This window comes from Bos indicus x Bos taurus, chromosome 8 (genome assembly GCF_003369695.1).
Source record: "Bos indicus x Bos taurus breed Angus x Brahman F1 hybrid chromosome 8, Bos_hybrid_MaternalHap_v2.0, whole genome shotgun sequence".
Taxonomy (NCBI): Eukaryota; Metazoa; Chordata; class Mammalia; order Artiodactyla; family Bovidae; genus Bos; species Bos indicus x Bos taurus.
Genome location: NC_040083.1, coordinates 74329233 through 74347107, shown reverse-complemented (window position 1 = coordinate 74347107; position 17875 = coordinate 74329233).

Genomic DNA, 17875 nt, shown 5'->3' with positions numbered 1-17875 from the left:
AGCAACCCAACAAAAGGAGACAACTCAAAGGATGTTATTAACATGATTTCCTCCTCTCTAAGAGGAGGTTTGTCATGGGTGTTCTCATATAGTCAGTTCAACTGGTGCATTCAGCTTCTTATTTATTTCACCCTAAGGTTTTAAAACGGAAAAAAAAAAAGTGGAATTTAGCTGCTCATGACATAGAAGACAAACCTTACACTTGAGACCTCAACATACGTTTTTAAAATCTCAGTCCTTACCAAGGTATCTAGTGACCTACATAGCTAGTGTGTTAGTGGGGGATGAATGATCTGGGTTCAAAGTCTGCCTCAGCCACTGTGTGACCTTGGGAGAGTTAGCTAACTTCTCAGTGCCTTAGTTTCATCATGTGAAAAATGGAGATCTTAAGATGAGTGGAGATAATAACCTACCTCATAAGGTGGTCATGAGATTAAGTGAGCAAAAGTGTAAACCAGGACAAGATCTGACATGTACTTGGCAGTTGAGAGTTCACTGTTTTGCTTGGCTGTGCTACTCTGGTACTTCACATAAAGCCATTCAACTTCTCATCTGTAAACAGGGAAATGACATGTGCATGATGTTTTCAAGGTCTTTTCCAGTTCTAATGTCCTTTGATTCGCAATTTGTGTCACTAGCAAAGGCTGGTACCCTGCACACGGTAGGGGCTGCTGATTCCAGGTGCTGCAGCTGACCAGCATTCAAGAACCTGAGTGTGGCTTGGTACCAGGAGCCTTGTTTCCTCATGTGTTGAGTCTGGAGACAAAACTAAATAGTCATCATGTTTGAAGGATGGCAAGGTTGTTCCAGAGAGGAGCAAGTCTTGGGAAATTGTTCCTAAGATTAGTAATCAATCATGCACAATAAAATTGGACAGTCATGTTTCACAGATGGTTCATGTGCTTGTATGTACAAGATTAAAGAATGTCAAATATTGACTTGAGTGCACCGTGAATATGATCTTTGTGGCCTCAGAGCTGCTGGATTGGGCAAAAGATGACTGATCGTTCGTGGTGGGGACTATAGTAGGTCCCTTCAATTTTCAAAAAGAAAATGCATCTTACAAGGTTCTATGCCTCCTATTCCTTCCCCAGCCATGCCTGGAGGACCCAGCAAGACAGATCACTGGCTATTAAAGCCTGATTCCCTAGCACATGGGAAGTGCTCCTGTGGGTGCCATCAGTCCCTGTTTGTGGGTGTTGCTTGGGTGGGTTTCTTTCTCTAGGGAACAGGCTGAGGATGGGAAATTCAGGTTTCTATGGATACTGGGCTAGCTGGGATTTGCATCATGTATTTCAGAGACAGTCTAGGAACAACGTGGGCTCAGGAGGAACATAGAGGCACATGGAAACAGTTGGAGGGCCTGGGTAGCCAAGCTCCATTTCAGCCCTTCTCTGGGGACGCAGATCGGAGATCCCCACCCTTTGGAGAGGCTGCAACTTGGAGCCTGAGGATCCATGGAGGTGGTTCAGAAAGGCGCCCCCTACAGGATGTGGCAGGTACCGAGAGCTCTACAAAAGTTAATAACCTTTTGCTTCCCTTTTTATCTCAGCAATTCCCTCTCTAGGGGGTCTTCTCTACCCAGGGATCGAACCCCAGGTCTCCTGCATTGCAGACAGATTCTTTACCAATGAGCCACCAGGGGAGCCCCATTGACTAAAGGGTCCATCAATAAGAAGGTTTAGCATATGAAGTCTCCCTTGTTTATTTATAAAGCATTCCACCATGCCCCACTTCTCCATTATCTTATTTTAAATTTTTATTGTAAAATACACATAAAAATTACCATCTCATGTACTTTTAAGTGTACAGTTTGATAGTGTTAAGTATATTCACATTGTGGTGTTTCCTTATCTTAACCCCAGTGTTAACCACAGTTATATTTTTCCATGTCCTTTCAGAAAATGATATTGTGCTCTCTTGTTTTAATCCCCACTCTCCCTTGACCACCCTGTGAGATAGATTCACCAGGTCAAGAGACTGGTCTATACTCATGTGACTAACTGGCAGCAGATCTAGACCTCAATCCCAGGTCCCCTGGAGTTAACATCTCCAAATCCAAAAACATCTTCTGGGGTCCCCAACATCAAATTTGGCATCATGGAGGTAGTTCTGTTTGTGAGGCCTGAACTGAAGGATGAGGAGTAGGGATAAAGAGGAGAAATAGGCATTAGATATCCTGGAGGAGGTAAGAGGGTCAGGAAAGGTCCTGGAGGAATGTCCTATATGAGGAAAATCAGGAGTCTGATGGCTGCCAGTTTCCTAGCTTGAGTGATGATCTAGTCTCAGCGGTGAACCATAGGAGAGCAGGTAGGTTCAGTGTTGTGTAGGGGACATCGGGTGGAATTACAGAGAAGCTCTATAGCCCAGAATTTGAACAGCATGTGGAATTACAGAGAAGCTCTATAGCCCAGGATTCAAACAGGATGGGAAATAGGAGTCGTTGGCAGAGTTGTCTTGTTGAGACTACTCGAGTCTGAGCTCTTGTGTAGAGAGTATCTGGAATAAAAAGAGCAGAGACAGGGTCCTGGGGGCACTGACACGATGGAGGTGGGCTGAGGATTCCAGGTTAGAGACATTAGGGAATAGAGAAGCAGAAGCAGGGCAAGGTGTTATGGCCAAAGCAAATTGAACATGTAAAAGGTAGAACAGAGGAAGCCACAGCATCAAAAGACCCAGAAAGTCAGGTAAAGGGAAGATGAAAAAGAATTCATTGACTCCAGTTTACCTGCAGCCCCTGGCACAGCTCCCAATATCAGGGAAAGCAGAGAAAAGATGAAAATGTACAGTATCCACAAGAAGCAATGGGTGACCAGTCTGTTGGCAGAAATTAGGAGGGATGATCCCAAATTATAAAGCAGAGGATCTTGAGTTTTAGCTCCCACCCAGACTTTGCTTCTTGAAATGTCCACTCAGGAGACATCAAAAGCTACTTTATCCTCCCCTATCTATCTGTACAATGTGAACCAGATGTGTCAAAGTTTCTGCCAATGGGCTTTGGGGCTCTAATGGGGTGGAAAGGACAAAGTGGAATTTAAAAGAATATTTCATACTGATAAAAGTATCAAAGTATATAAGCTAAGTTGTTAGACATACATTACAAATTTGCTGCTATAATATTTGCCTGTAAACCCAAGAAAATCAACTGAAAGCAGAACTAATAAGAGATTTGGTAAAGTGAATCCAAGTTGACTGACCAGTCATAAATCAAAATAACTAAGGTTTGGCTTCAAAATTGAAGTGATTTAAATTTAATTTGGAGTAAGTAGAAAGGAAGCTTAACCAAAATATTTGTGGCAAAAAGTCTTTAAGATAATCCTATCACTAAGATTGCATCTGGAAGAAAACTAATGATATTGGGTCCAGAAATCATGTACAAAAGACCCCTCGTTCAACACAGATTTAAAATAGGGAACAGTTGGAAATTACCTAAATATGTAAGAATAGGGGTATAGTTAAATTATTCTGTTTGCTGGAAAACTGTGATGCCACTAAAACAAAACAAAACAAAACCACTGAGAATATTTAAAGACATGAGGAAATGCTTACATGAGAAAAGCCAAAGAGGAGAGAGGACAAAGTATTTATAATCAGTGCAATTCCAAATTTGCAAATCTATCATCTTTCTAAAGTGACTGATACTGTTAACCATGGGTATCTCTGGATGGTGTTCACCCTTTTGTTTTCCTTCTCTGTTTTCTAAAAAGAGAAAGCATTACCTTAAAAATCAGAAAAATTTAACGTTATAAAAAGCAGAGCCTGTTACAGGTGGCTGTAAAATGATGCCGGGTTTTATTTTCAGAACTGTGAGGCTAGGAGGGCAATGCCTGAACTGACGAGGGACAGGACTCATCCGACGCTTAACTCGGTCCCCACAGAGAGGATGAATGACAATATGAGGACAAACGGAAGCAGTCACGTGGACTTGTGAACCTTCTATTGTTTTCAGCCGTCTGTTGAAAAAGCAAGCAGCAGAGGTGTCCGGAAAAAAAGTGGTGAAGCTCTGGATAGAGTGGCTGGGGGAGGAAGCCAGAGCCCTTCAAAGAGCTGCCGCACAAGGGCCAGCACCGCAGACTCAGAGGAGACCCTAGCCTGGCGCATGTCTAAGCCCAGCCTGGGTGCGGGGAGGAGGTGGGGCGAAATCCAGATCCCCAGGTCTGGTCCACAGCATTCAGCCGCCCACGTCTCAGGTGGAAATGTCAGTTCACTAGCTGGTCCAGATGCCTCTTTAAAGCATCCGGGTCTTAAGGACACTTAATAGGCAGGGATGCTACTATTGGTTCCTGCTCCCGGCATGATGTCACCATCAGCCAATCTGAAGTCAGCATTTCCTCCTAAGGAAAGGAATTAATTACGAATTAATTAACTCTTCCTAAGCCATGCTGCTGCTGCTAAGTCGCTTCAGTCATGTCTGACTCTGTGCGACCCCATAGACGGCAGCCCACGAGGCTCCCCCGTCCCTGGGATTCTCCAGGCAAGAACACTGGAGTGGGTTGCCATTTCCTTCTCCAGTGTATGAAAGTGAAAAGTGAAAGTGAAGTCGCTCAGTCGTGTCAGACTCTTAGCGACCCCATGGACTACAGCCCACCCGGCTCCTCCATCCATGGGATTTTCCAGGCAAGAGTACTGGAGTCGGGTGCCATTGCCGTCTCCTAAGCCATAGAGGCAAGCAAAAGCAGTGTCCGTCATCTTTTCTGGTTTCTCTTTGCCAGCAGAGTAAGGAGATGGAGTTGGAAATAAACGGAATAAGAGCAGATGCTAGGTTTTGTAGATACGTGCTGTGCTTAGTCTCTCAGTCGTGTCCGACACTTTGCGACCCCATGGACTGTAGCCCGCCAGGCTCCCCTGTCCATGGGGATTCTCCAGGAGAGAATACTGGAGTGGGTTGCCATATCCTTCTCCAGGGGATCTTCCCAACCCAGGGATCAAACCCAGGTCTCCCGCACTGCAGGCGGATTCTTTATCGTCTGAGCCACCAGGGAAACCTTTTGTAGATGTAAGCATAGATACATTTTTTAAGGTATAAAAGTAATGTATATTCACTGAAAAAATTGTGAAAACAATTACTTAAATTCCACCACCTAGAGCTAATAATAAGCATTTCAATGCAGGTTCTTCTTACATTTTAAAACTCAGAAGTGTGGGATTTTTATGGAAATTAACTCCCACTATAATTTTTGTAGCATTTTAAATTTATTTGCTGTGAATAATTAATGATCTTCAAATGAATAGTACTTAATGGCTGCAAAACTTTTCAACTAAATGGACATTCCATAAGTGTCCCATTAAGTATTGTATGGGCATATCATAATTTATTTTAAAAGTGCCCTGATCACAACTGAAAATAATACTGTCACAAACACTACTGTATATACTTTGTATATTTTGTTATTGTTCAGAAGCTAAGTCGTGTTCAACTCCTTGTGACCCCATGGACTGCAGCACACCTGGCTTCCTTGTCCTTCACTATCTCCCAGAGTTTGTTCAAATTCATGTCCATTGATACACATTGTCCAATTAATTCCTTAAGATAAATTCCTAAGAGTGAAATTCCTGTGTCAAAGATTAAATAAAATGCATGTTCCCAGATTGCTCTCCAGAAATGTCGCCAACAATCTACAAGAGTGTTCAATTTTTCACATCCTAAACAAACCAGTCAAAATGATAGATAGCTCATGAAGCTTTTTCGAAATTAATCTTCTTCATTACTAGTGATATTGACCATGTTTTCATGTATTCAGTGCCCTCCTATATTTCTTTTTTGTGTTCTCTGTCTTCTTTGCCCATTTTTATATCAGGATGTTTGCTTTTTTCTCCTGACCCATGTGCAAGACCTTTAATTCAACTTGACAATATTTTTGTGAGTGTTTTTTTCATAGGTACATTAGTGGGTGTACATAGGTACATGGTTTTCTTGTAATATACCGTGTTTCTCAAGCTTTTGTTTCAGGATTCAGCTCTTTTCGTAGTGCAATTGAACAACTTTCTTGTTTTTTTTCTGTGTTGTGAAATAGTTTATGTAGCGTGTTTCTGGAAAGTTTAAAGAATCAGAGTCATTATTGAAAGAAATTCTTTGAACACTGTAAAAATATCTTACATAATTATTAGTCGACTAGGTGGCACTAGTGGTAAGAACCTGCCTGCTAATGCAGGAGGTGTAAGAGATGCAGGTTCAATCTCTGGGTTGGAAAGATCCCCTGGAAGAGGGCATGGCAGCAAACTCCAGTATTCTTGCCTGGAGAATCCCATGGACAGAAGAGTCTGGCTGGCTACAGTCCATGGGGTCACAAAGAGTCAGGCGTGACTGAAGCAACTTAGCACAGCATGGCACATCTTTGGCCAACGACCTGGGTCTTGAAAGGTGGTCCACATGTAGCCTGGGTCTGTGTATGGCAGAAATGGAGGGTAGGAGGGGAGAATGGTTTCCATGGAAGACTCAGGGACCCAAAGAGAGGTTTGGACTCTTTTCTGTAGGTTCTGTGGAGCCACTGGTGATTGATTGTAAAGGAGGGTCAAGGTATGATCAAGAGCAGGTTTCCCCTCTTTCTCTTTCCCCTGGTCCCCAGCCCAGTGAGATTGTTCTCCCTATGAGGAAAGGATGACAATAATGACCTGACTTCCAAAGCTATGGTGCTCATTACTTAGAGAACTGCAGCTACTCAGGGTCCCTGAAGGACCTGCCCCATGAAGTTGCTGGGGGAACTGAGGGCATCACTGGAGTCTCAGAGGTTCAGCAGTCAGGATGATGTCATGCTCACTGTGACCTGAGGCCTCCTTCCCCCACGGACAGCTCTCACTGGGCTTGTTACTAGCAGGCCTCTCCCCAGGTACAGAGAGCATGCCCATTGGCCGAGGAAGGTCACAGATGGTGAATTGAGAGTCAGGCAGAGATAAATGCCCAGAGATGACTTGGGCAGTAATTAGACAGTAATTTTTCAGATTCTTTTTCCATATAGATCGTTATAGAATATTGAGTAGAGTTCCCTGTGCTATACAATAGATCCTTGTTGATTATCTACTTTAAATATAATAGTGTGTATATGTTAATCTCAAGCTCCTAATTTACCCCTCCCCTCTGTGTTTCCCCTTGGTAACCGTAAGTTTCTTTTCTACATCTGTGACTCTGTTTCTGTTTGGTAAATAAATTCATTTGTATATACTTTTTTAGATTCTCATGTAAGTGATATGGTATTTGTTACCCCATAGCGGTTTTTTGAAAAATCAATTTTATTGACATATAAGTTACCAACAATAAAATAAACTTGTACTAAATTTGATGAGCTTTGACAAACATTTAAACTCATGTAATCACTACCACAGTCAAGATAGGGAAGATTTCCACCACCCAAAGTTCTCCTGGGCCCCTCTCCCAGAGAGTCCTCACACCCCAACCCAGCCCCGCATACCCTCTCATCTGCCTTCTATCCCTTCAGATGAGACTAGTCTTTCCTGGAGTTTCATATAACTGAAGTAACATGTGATAGTTCAAGGAAGAAACCTGTGCAGATAAGAAAAAGCCAGTTTCTTTCTGAAAAATAAAATCATTTAAAAATGTGAATCATTTCCTTCTAAGGAGCAAACCAATATTCATTTTTTCTAGAGGGCAAACATAGAAGTGTAACCTCTTGACTGTGGATTCCAATTAGCTCCACATCTCTGTGCCTCCTCCTGCTATGCCCTTCCTTCAATTTATCTGTTGCCATTTTCCTTTGATGTCTTATTTATTTTACTACAGTATGAAAATGCTATTGGCGTTCCGCTTATGGCTATTTCTAATTTCCTTGGATTTGGGGACATAAATAGATTTTTCATGGGCTAATATGTCTTCAAGACTGCTTGAATTTGGCCTGTTCATCAATCTAAAATGGGTTTGAAGCCTTTGGACAGAATGAGGCAGATGCTAAACTACATGGTGAATGAGAGTCTCCAGGGCTTTTTGTCATTGTGGCAGGACTATGTGTATTTCTTCCTATTCAGCTCTTACCCTATTCCCCGTCCCTATCGTACCTTAAGGGTTTCCCAGGTGGTGTAGTGGTAAAGAATCTGCCTGCCAATGCAGGAGATGCAAGAGATATGTGTTTGATCCCTGCGTAGGGAAGACCCACTCCAGTATTCATGCCTGGAGAATCCCATGGACAAAGGGTCACAGGGTCGCAAAGAGTCCGTCACCACTGAAGCAAATTAGCACACACACCACTGTTCTCTTACCCTCCTGAGTGGAGCAAGGAGGGAACATATCAAGATGACCCCAGAGGTAATACTAGCTTCCTGATTCTATTGTACATGCAGAAACATGCAGTAAGCAGACCTGGGCAGCTGGGCTACCTGTGACCTTGACTGAGGGGGCAGGTGGTTCCCTTATCTCCCGGGCCCCAAACCATCTGACACCCTGTGTTTGAAGCATCACTTCTTTTCAGTTATCCTTTTTAAATATTGATTGATTGATTTGACTGCACTGGGTCTTAGTTGGAGCACATGGGATCTTTGATCTTTGTTGCAGGATCTTTAGCTGTGGCATGTGAGCTCTTTGTTGCAGCATGTGGGACCTCATTCCCTGACCAGGGATAGAACCCAGGCTGGATAAAACCTTCATTGGAAGCTTGGAGTCTTAGCTGCTGGACCACCAGGGAAATCCCTGAAGCCTTCCTTCTTAGCTCCCTGCTCTGATACCAGTCAGAGGAGGAATCTTTCTAGGGATTCTACCCTTGCTTCCCCCAGGAATTCTGCACTGGGGATGGAGCTGGCTCTAGTGCGAGAGGCCAAATGATGCAGAAAGGCAAATTCTCTTCTCATCCTTAGCATTTCTCTTTTACACCTGTCCTGATTCAAGCATTTTGCTACTGGCAGTTAGCTATTGTTCAAGGACATTTTTGCAGTAAACACAATATTGCTCTTTTATTATGAGTCACGAACCCTGGAGGGGTACCCGTATGGGATACCCCTCCACTCTCCACAATGCCCCACTCTGAGAACAGAACCCTTACTCCCTGCAGATTCACAGAATGAAACTCAGCCCCTGGCCCAAATCCTTGACCTCAGACACACACACCTCAGTGAAACTGGGCCAGGTGGATTCTTTTCCCTAGACATTTGAGATGGGGATTGAAAGGCAGCTAGTCCGTCTCTCTGTCATCCCAAGAAACATGAGATGGCCAGGGCTCACAAAGCAGAGGGAATCTGTCATGGAGATGGAAGGAAATAGCCATGTAGATGGGGACAGGAGTGACTACATGATGACAGAGGTGGAAGGGCATCAACATCCAGAAAGAAGGAGAGAGGCTGAGAGACAGAGGGAGAGGGGGAGAGACACTGGCTGCCCAGATTCTGTCGCTTTCCTAGTTCCTAGTTCCAGCCCAGCTGTTCTTTTGTGTTAGTTTCTCTGTAATAGCCTGGTAAACTTGAATGAACTTCCTGTTTTTGCCTAAGGTAATTTGGAGTAATTTCCTGTTAATTTGCAGCCAAAAGACTCTAAATAAGATGCAACCTGGTACCAGGAAATGAAGCTGCACATAACCACAGAAATGGCCCATCTCAGATCTTGGGAATAATAAGGATTCTGGTGTCTTGGGATATAGAGGAATGTTGTTGTTCAATTGCTAAGCCATGTCCAACTCTTTGTGACCCCGTGGACTGCAGCATGCTCAGAGGAATGTTGGTGCAACCAAGACTAAAGCAGCCAGGGAGATTAGTGTCGGTGGTTTTGGGGGACTTGGATAATTTTCCTTCTGAGGCTGAAGCTTTAGGAGGCTCCAGGGCCAACTTGAAGTATGCAGGTGATTCCTTGGGACTCCAGTATGGTGTGTGGGAGACATGCACCTGTATGAGGCTTAAAGTGGATGGGGGAAAGCAGGTCAATTATGCAACTCTGCTCCTGGAAGTCCTTTCTGCCTATATATAGTATGGGAGCTGAGACCACTTCCAGTCCATTTTTGAAATTCATCATAGAATTTACTGAACTGCAGCACTTACACTCTGTGTGGCAACAGACATCAAAAAACTAAATTGATGAACCAATTATGAAACAGTGATGGTAGCAGTTAGAAAGAGGACATCTGGGGAATCTTGATCCTTTAACACTTCTTCCAAGTGTCTGCTCTGCCCTCTTGCTGGAGAGAGGTACTGATACCCTGTGAAACCCACCATTGGACAGATTCAGGGTGCTCTATTCAGCTAATGAGGTGAAGCAGGCTCTCCATTGCCCTCTGAACCCAAAGGTGAAACCCATTAAGCACAGAACTGGGCACAGCCTTCTGAGAAACTGAAGTCCCCCCAGGCATGGCCCACCTCTGGCTGCCTAGTTGTGCAAGATGTCTAAGAAAGGTGTCCAGCAAGTTGAATCTCTAACTTAAGTCAATGGGCTGCCAGTTAAGGTCTTACAGGCATTACACTGCCAAGAAACCTCAAGCATGGAGAGCAGGGTCTTTGGAAGGACACAAATCCATGCCACAGGGCTTTTTGGTCCCTCAGGAAGGCCATGCTCAGAGGTGGCCAGTTCCATTCAGAAGGTGTCTCATGCCCCACAGCCAAGTTCTTCTCAATCTCCTTTCAGGGGTGGCCCTGCGGGATCCAGTACGAAGGCCATGTTCCCTGGGGCAGAATCTGGAACGGTTCTACTGGAGAACCAAGGAGCTCCTCCTACTGGAGTCAACATTCGATGGCCACGTGCTTTGTCAGATATCCAGTGACTGCCACAGGGTTACTGCTTGGAGGTTCCTCCGTCTTCATTTCTAAGTGGTGGCTTTGTGGGTATTGTTTGATTTCTCTGCATTCTATATCAGATAGAATGGAGATGGCAGGCTGTTGTCATCTCTTCTATAGGTTGTCCCAGCTGGGGACTGACTTGGAGACTGGGACTTTGTTTAGGAACAGGGCCCCCCATGGGAGAGGTGAAGGTCCTGATATTGGTAGGCACGTCCATGCTATTGTGACCCCCTGCCATAGGATGAGGCAAGACTCCAGGACCAGACAGTCTCTAGTTGACTTTATTTTCCTAGAAATTTTGAATTGACTCAAAGAGAGCTAATGGATTTCTCTGTGCAGCCCAATTACAAAGGATACTAGCTCAGCCGGAAGGCAATAAGGTCCCTCATGGCTGTGAGGCAGCCATAGGCACAGAGCAGCTGAGATGGTAGAGAAGGAGGCAGGTTTACAAAGAGAAGAGAGAGACAGGGATTGAGATAAGGGAGACAGACTGATCCATGTTTGCTTTCCTGGTTTTTGTTTCTTGGGAGAAGGTGTTATACCATGCTCAGGTGCCATGAAAATCCCTGACCCTCCCTCTGCCTTAAAAACAAAGGTCTAGTTTTGGAATAATTATAGATACAGAGGAAGTTGCAAAGACAGGACAGGGGGATGAGTCCATGGGTCCATGTACCCATTAGTGTTTCCCGCATGGTTACAATTTATCCAACTATAGGACAGAATTAGAGTAAGAAATTGATACATAGTATCATGTGCTGATTTATCACCTGTGCAGATTTGTGTAACCACTTCACTACTGTCAAGGTCTAGACCTATGCAACCCATAAAGATCTTCCTGCTACCTCCTCCCACCATTCCTAACCCCCAGCAACTACCAGTCTGTTTTTCATCTCTATCATTTCGTCATTTTGAGAATATTCCGTAAGTGGAATCACAGTTTGTGACTGAGACTGGCTTCTATTCCTCAGCATCATTCCCTTGAGATCTATCCAAACTGGTGTGTGTCTCACTCATCCACTCACGTTATTGATGACTAGTAACCCATGGCAGGGGGACTTCCCAGGTGGCTCAGTGGTAAAGAATTCACCTGCCAATGCAGGAGATGCCAGTCTGAACCAGGGGTCAGGAAGATCCCCTGGAGAAGGAAATAGCAACCCACTTTCAGTATTCTTGCTTGGAGAATCCCATGGACAGAGGAGCCTGGTGGGCTACAATCCATGGGGTCACAAAAGAGACAGGACTGAACAATTAAAGAATGGATAAATGAAGGAACAACCTGTGGCAAGGATGGACCAGTCAGCGTTTGTTTAACCATTCACCAGGGAGGGACATTATGGTTGTTTCTAGTTTGAGGCTACTACAAATAAAGGCCTATGTGAGCATTTGTATACAGGTTTTGTGTGAACATGTATTTTATTTCTCTGGAATAATGCCAGAAGTACAGTTACAGTGAGGGTATGTTTTTTTTTTTTTTTAAGTAATTGACTGTTTTCTGGAGTGATTGTATTATTTTATGTTCACATCAGCTCTGCATGAGACCTCCAGTTTCTCTGCATCCTTGCCAGCACTTGGTACTGTCATTTTTTGGATATTTATTTTTATTTTTTTATTTGATTGCCCCGGGCCTTAGTTGTGGCACGTGGGATCTTTAGCTGTGGCATTGGAGATCTTATTTGTGGCTTGTGGGATCTAGTTCCCTGATTGGGGGTCGAGCCTGGCCCCCTGCTTTGAGAGCGCAGGGTCTCAGCCATCGGACCACCAGGGAAGTTCCAATACTGCCATTTTTTATTTTATTTAATTTTATGTTCTTCTAGGTATAGAGTGATACCTCCTGGGGGTCTCGAGTTTCATTTTCTTTATTGCTAATAATATTGAGCATTTTTTCACATATATATTTGTCTGTATGTCTTCATTGATGAAAGGTCTCTTTGTATCTTTTGCCCATTTTATAATTGGTGTGTGTATGTGTTTACTATCAAGTTTTGATATAAATTATCTTGTTTCATTAACAAGCTTGAAATGGGCTGTTGGTACTTGCAGACTCATGGGGAGTGTACTTTGTATTTAGTGACAGAGCAGTGTACATTGCTCTCGCCTGGAGAATCCCAGGGACGGGGGACCCTGGTGGGCTGCCGTCTATAGGGTCACACAGAGTCGGACACGACTGACTCGACTTAGCAGCGCAGTGTACGTTGTATTTAGTGACAATCGTAGCAACATCAAATGCTTATTGAGCACACATTTTGTCAGGCACTGACCTATGTGACTCACAGGCTTTAGCTCAGTGTATATATGTTATTTTACAAATACCATGTATTCCTGTCCTAAATTGTAATCACCGCGACAATTTATTTACGAATAGCTGTCAGCATAAACAAACAGCTCTGGTAACACAGCATTGCCCAGATTCGAATTGGCTCAGTCTATTTGTGTTTAGTCAATTGAAAAACTTCTAAGCCACTGATGTACAAGTCAGGAGAGCTGCTCTTCAAGTGAAAAACGATTTCCACAGTCAAGACATATCACACAGGACACACCTTTATTATTTGTTTTAAGTAAATATCTGTCAATGTTCAGTTCAACACATTGTGCAAAAAGAAAAATCCCCCCAAGCTTTCATCTCCTCCTAAAACAAGGCAGAAAATAAATGCCTGTTTACATTACATAGTTTTAAAAAACCACATTGGTGTGAATAAAGCAGATACAATACAGTGATCAGATATTCTGAATTCCTGGATGAGTTTAGGAGCGTATTTCCTGAGGTTTTGAGAGAGGTGGGAGGTTTGGAGAGGGTCCTGAAGGCAGCTGCGAGTTGGCCCTACAGTAGAAACACCGCTGTGACAGGCAAGATCCCTTTGGGAATAGGACACACTCCTCTGTGCCTTAGGGCTATACGTATGTGTTGCCGGTGAGTCACTGAGCAGGATGCCTTGGGGCCCCTGGCTTCTGGACAATCAATCATCTGTGCTGCTGCTTCTTTCTACACTTCCAATCAAAAGGAGGATGCAGGAGTTCCCTGGCAGTCTGGGATTCCAGTGCAGGGGGTGTGAATCTGATCCCTGGCTGGGGAACTAAGATCTCACTTGCTGTGCTGTGCAGCCAAAAAGAGAAAAAGAAAAAATAAAAACCCAGGAGGATGCAAAGCCCAGGGGACTTGGGCATCATGCAGAGTGAAGCCACAGATCTGTGCATTGTTAGCCCAAGTCCCCTGGACCAATGTTCAGCAACTGCATTTTGATGGATTGGTCACAGTCATTTATGCCAACCCCAGCAGACCCAGCAGGTCCTGGGATATCCTCTGCCCGCACATCTTTCTCAGCGAAACTCAGGGAAGTGCTGGTGCTGTGAGAAACCTGTAGCCCACTGCCCTCTTTTCCATCTTTTCCCTGGTCACCACCCAGCCCTCTGAACCTCCCAGGTTTGACCTTGCCCCTGTTTCTCCTCACCCTTTATCCTTTGGAATTGAGGCTTGACCCATTTTCTTACAAAACTCCAGACCGTGTTTTTCTCTTTAGTCTACCACCGTGTTGCCCTATGCCACCTCAAGGAAGCAGCCCTGGTGAGACAGGAAAGGGGCAGGGCACAGCCTTTAAAAGAATGATGTAGCTTGAGGACCCTACGTAAATGGATTAGAACCACCTAAGTCCAAGATGGTGGACAAGTCAACTTCACACATTGTAACACATCAGCAAGCTAAACGACACATCCACAGACACCATGAACATGAAGGTCAAAAGTGAGCATGACCCAATTCCTGGAAATCCCCATCCCTTCCCTAAAATAGCTGTTATACCCTTCCCACTCATTAGACTATGAAATTTCCCACTTCTTTAAAAACTGACAACCCCATTCCCTGGTGACTCTCTGGCCTTGCAAGATGGCCCACACTCTGTCTGCGGACTGTGTTTCCCCCCAAATGAAGCTTTCTCTTTACCATGGCTCGCTCTTGAATTCTTCCCTGTACAAAGCCAAGACCCACACTTGGCAGTGGTCCCAGGGACTGAGATGTGGCCTGGGATGTGACCATCCTCTCATGCCCCACACTTTCCTGCAACACTGGGACTCTCCCTTCCAGGAAGGCTCCGGGGACGGGGGGGGCGGTTCTGCCCACCTCCCTCTTCCCAATATTATTTTCCCTCCCCCTTACCAGCTAGGCTGTCTGCAAGTTACCTTTCCTAGCTGGCTCTGCTTCCTTTATGAATGGGGTCCCTTTTTAGTGGGTCTCTTTCTCACAAGGCTGATGTGAGATTGATGGATTCCGTTATATCAGGGGTTGTGATGGTATAACGAAAGGGAAATTCTTGTTTAAATGGGCACAAATTTTCAATTTCTGGAGATGCATGGCAGCACATCATTGTAATTATACTTATATATCCCATCACGTCTTAGTACTCAAACCGTAGTTAGATAATTCTAGAAATGGGCAGCCCTTCCTTTTCCTGTCCCTGTCTTGATCTCTGCTCTCAGATCCTGATAACCTGTCCTCCACCCTCTGGTCCCAGTCCCACCCTCTTATCAGTCACTCAAGGGGACTCACAGAGCGCCCCTCTTACCCAGCAGTGGAGGACCGCTCCCTGACTGCTATCACCATGGCAACTCACTGTGTCCTCCTTCCTCCCCACCCCCCATTTTCCAGTGCTGCTGGCAGATTTATGGAGTTCCAGACTTCTCGGGGCTGGCAGGGAAGAGGAAAGAGGCTGAGGGAAAAGGGAGGCTCCCTTGACTGCAAAGGCAGCTGGCCACACAGCTCAGGTTGGCTTGGGTCCCTGATCCCAGCCTGGTATTCAGTGTTCCCTCTGTTGTCCCCACACATTGTAGAAACCACTTGGGGATCCCTAGGCACCCCCAATTCCCTCTGAGAAAGGGCCAGCATGGGACCCTAGGGTGGGGGGTTAGTGGCACATGGCTGGCATGGTAAGCATGTGGTTCAAACAGAAGATGGGTCTTCTGCTCTTGCAGCATGGTGGGGCAGGGGCTGGGGGATTACCTGATTGAACCAGGGGCAATGAGTTTTGCAAATGCCAAAGGCTGTCAGGGGCATTGGTTATTCAGCCATTCCCAATGTGGTTGGCCAGAGTGGGGCAGCCTAAGGAATACTCACCCCTGCTGACGTGAAGTAGGGAGTTTGGAGATATATTTCCACATGGGACCCCCTGGAGGACAACACAGGGACAGTGGGCATGAGATGCCAACCAGTTGGGGAGTGCAGCCTGGTGGGGGTCAGCACCAGACCCTGAGAACCTACCTTTTCCCCAGCCCACCTGTAGAATGAACACACCCATGTCTTATACATGCAGGACCTGCAACGTGCAGATAAACTCTCACTGGTGCTCTTGTAGTTAGAAGAAATCATTTCAAGGCATGAGCTGAATTTAAGGTAACTTAAAAATTTTTTTTTAATTTATTCATTTTGGCTGTGCTAGGTCTTTGTTGTTGTATGGGCTTTTCTCTAGTTGCAGAGAGCTTGGACTACTCTACTCACTAGTTGCGGTGTGTGGGCTTCTCATTGCGGTGAATTCTCTTGTTGCGGAGCACAGGCTCTAGAGTGCATGGGCTTCAGTACTTGCAGCATGTGGGCTCAGTCGTTGCGGTTCCCAGGCTCTAGAGCATATACGTTCAGTCATTGTGGCACACGAGCTTAGTAGCTCCACAGCATGTGGGATCTTCCAGGATCAAGGATCGAACCCATGTCTCCAGCATTGGGAGGTGGATGCCTTACCACTGAGCCAACAGGGACGCCCTCAAGGTAACCGTCTGTCAGGATGTGTATTCTTAGTCAGCAGGGCTGTGGTAGTGGCAGGTGAGAGCCCATGAACATGATGGTGGTTGAACAAACCCTCCTCTGAAAGGTTTCCCAAATGTGGTGGAATTGAGACCCAGGCTACAACCTGGATGAACCTTGAGGATGTTCTGCTGAGTGAAGTAAGCCAGACACAGAAGGACAAATACTGTATGATTCCACCTACATGAGGTAATAGATGAGGTAATGAATTTACTAGAATAGGTGAATTCATTGAGACAAAAAATAGATTCGAGGGTATGGGAGGTTGTGGGGGGGAGGGGGAGTTAGTGTCTCATGGAGGCAGCGTTTCAGCTCAGGAAGGTTAAAAGGATCTAAAGATAGGGGGTGATGGTAACACAGCCTTGTGAATGTGCTTAATGCCACTGAACGGTACACGTAAAAATGGTCAAAATGGTAAATTTTAGGTTATGTGTATTTTACCACAATAGCAGAAGTCACCTCCCCCGCCCAAAAGGGGGTGGTGAGGTGAGGCTGAGTGGAGAATTGGCCTGTCCCTGCCATGGGGCATGGGGGTGCAGGGCTCATCTGAGGCTTTGATGGGGAGCAGTGTTCTGTGCCCCTAACTGCCTCACTCTGCCACCTCCAGCCGCCTGTGGTGTTGAGAAGGCTGTGTCCCGGCGCCCTGCCCCTGATTGCTGAAGCCACCGTGGATGCCCCGTCACCTCCCTGTGGGGTTCCACCTCATTTGGGAAACCCCAGGGTGGTGACCACCCTCAGCATCAGTCACGTCTCCCTCCCTCTGGAAGGCACAGGTATGTGAGGTGGGCTGTGAGGACCCACCAGTGCTGGCCAAGTGGCTACAGCAAATGTGTGGCCCACGTGCCAGCCAGCTGGCAAGAAGGTGGCTCTGCTCTCCTAGGACCCCCATGTTGCTCCCACACCAGCTCGAGGGCCTGGGGTGCCGGCAGCCCCTCCTTGCCTTCTGACTCACTGTTCAAACCCACCAGCCCTTCTGAAAGAGCCGGAAACAGGCACGAAGCCCTCCAGGGAGCTATTTTTAGGGTTCATCTGTTCTTTTTGATTTCTCCTCTAGATTCTATATTCTCCCACCCCCAGATCAGAAAAAGCTAAAGATTCTGGAAACCAGTCATCAGTCCCTCTGTCCAGGTGCTCTTCCTTTGCTGGGCAGCTCAGTTTGCAAGCTGGGCCCTCATCCCCACCTTCCCATACCACTCCTTCTCTTTCTTCTTCCCCAACCTCACCCTCTGGTTCCCCAGCTCCAGAGGCAGTGCAGAAGGCAAGCTATTTGTCTGACATCATCTTCTACTCCCTGGTCTGCTAAGAGTTACTCACTCAGGCAATCCCTGTTCAGCCAGAGGAGACTGTCCAATTGCCAAGCAACCCACTGTTGGCCAATCACAGAGCTCAGAG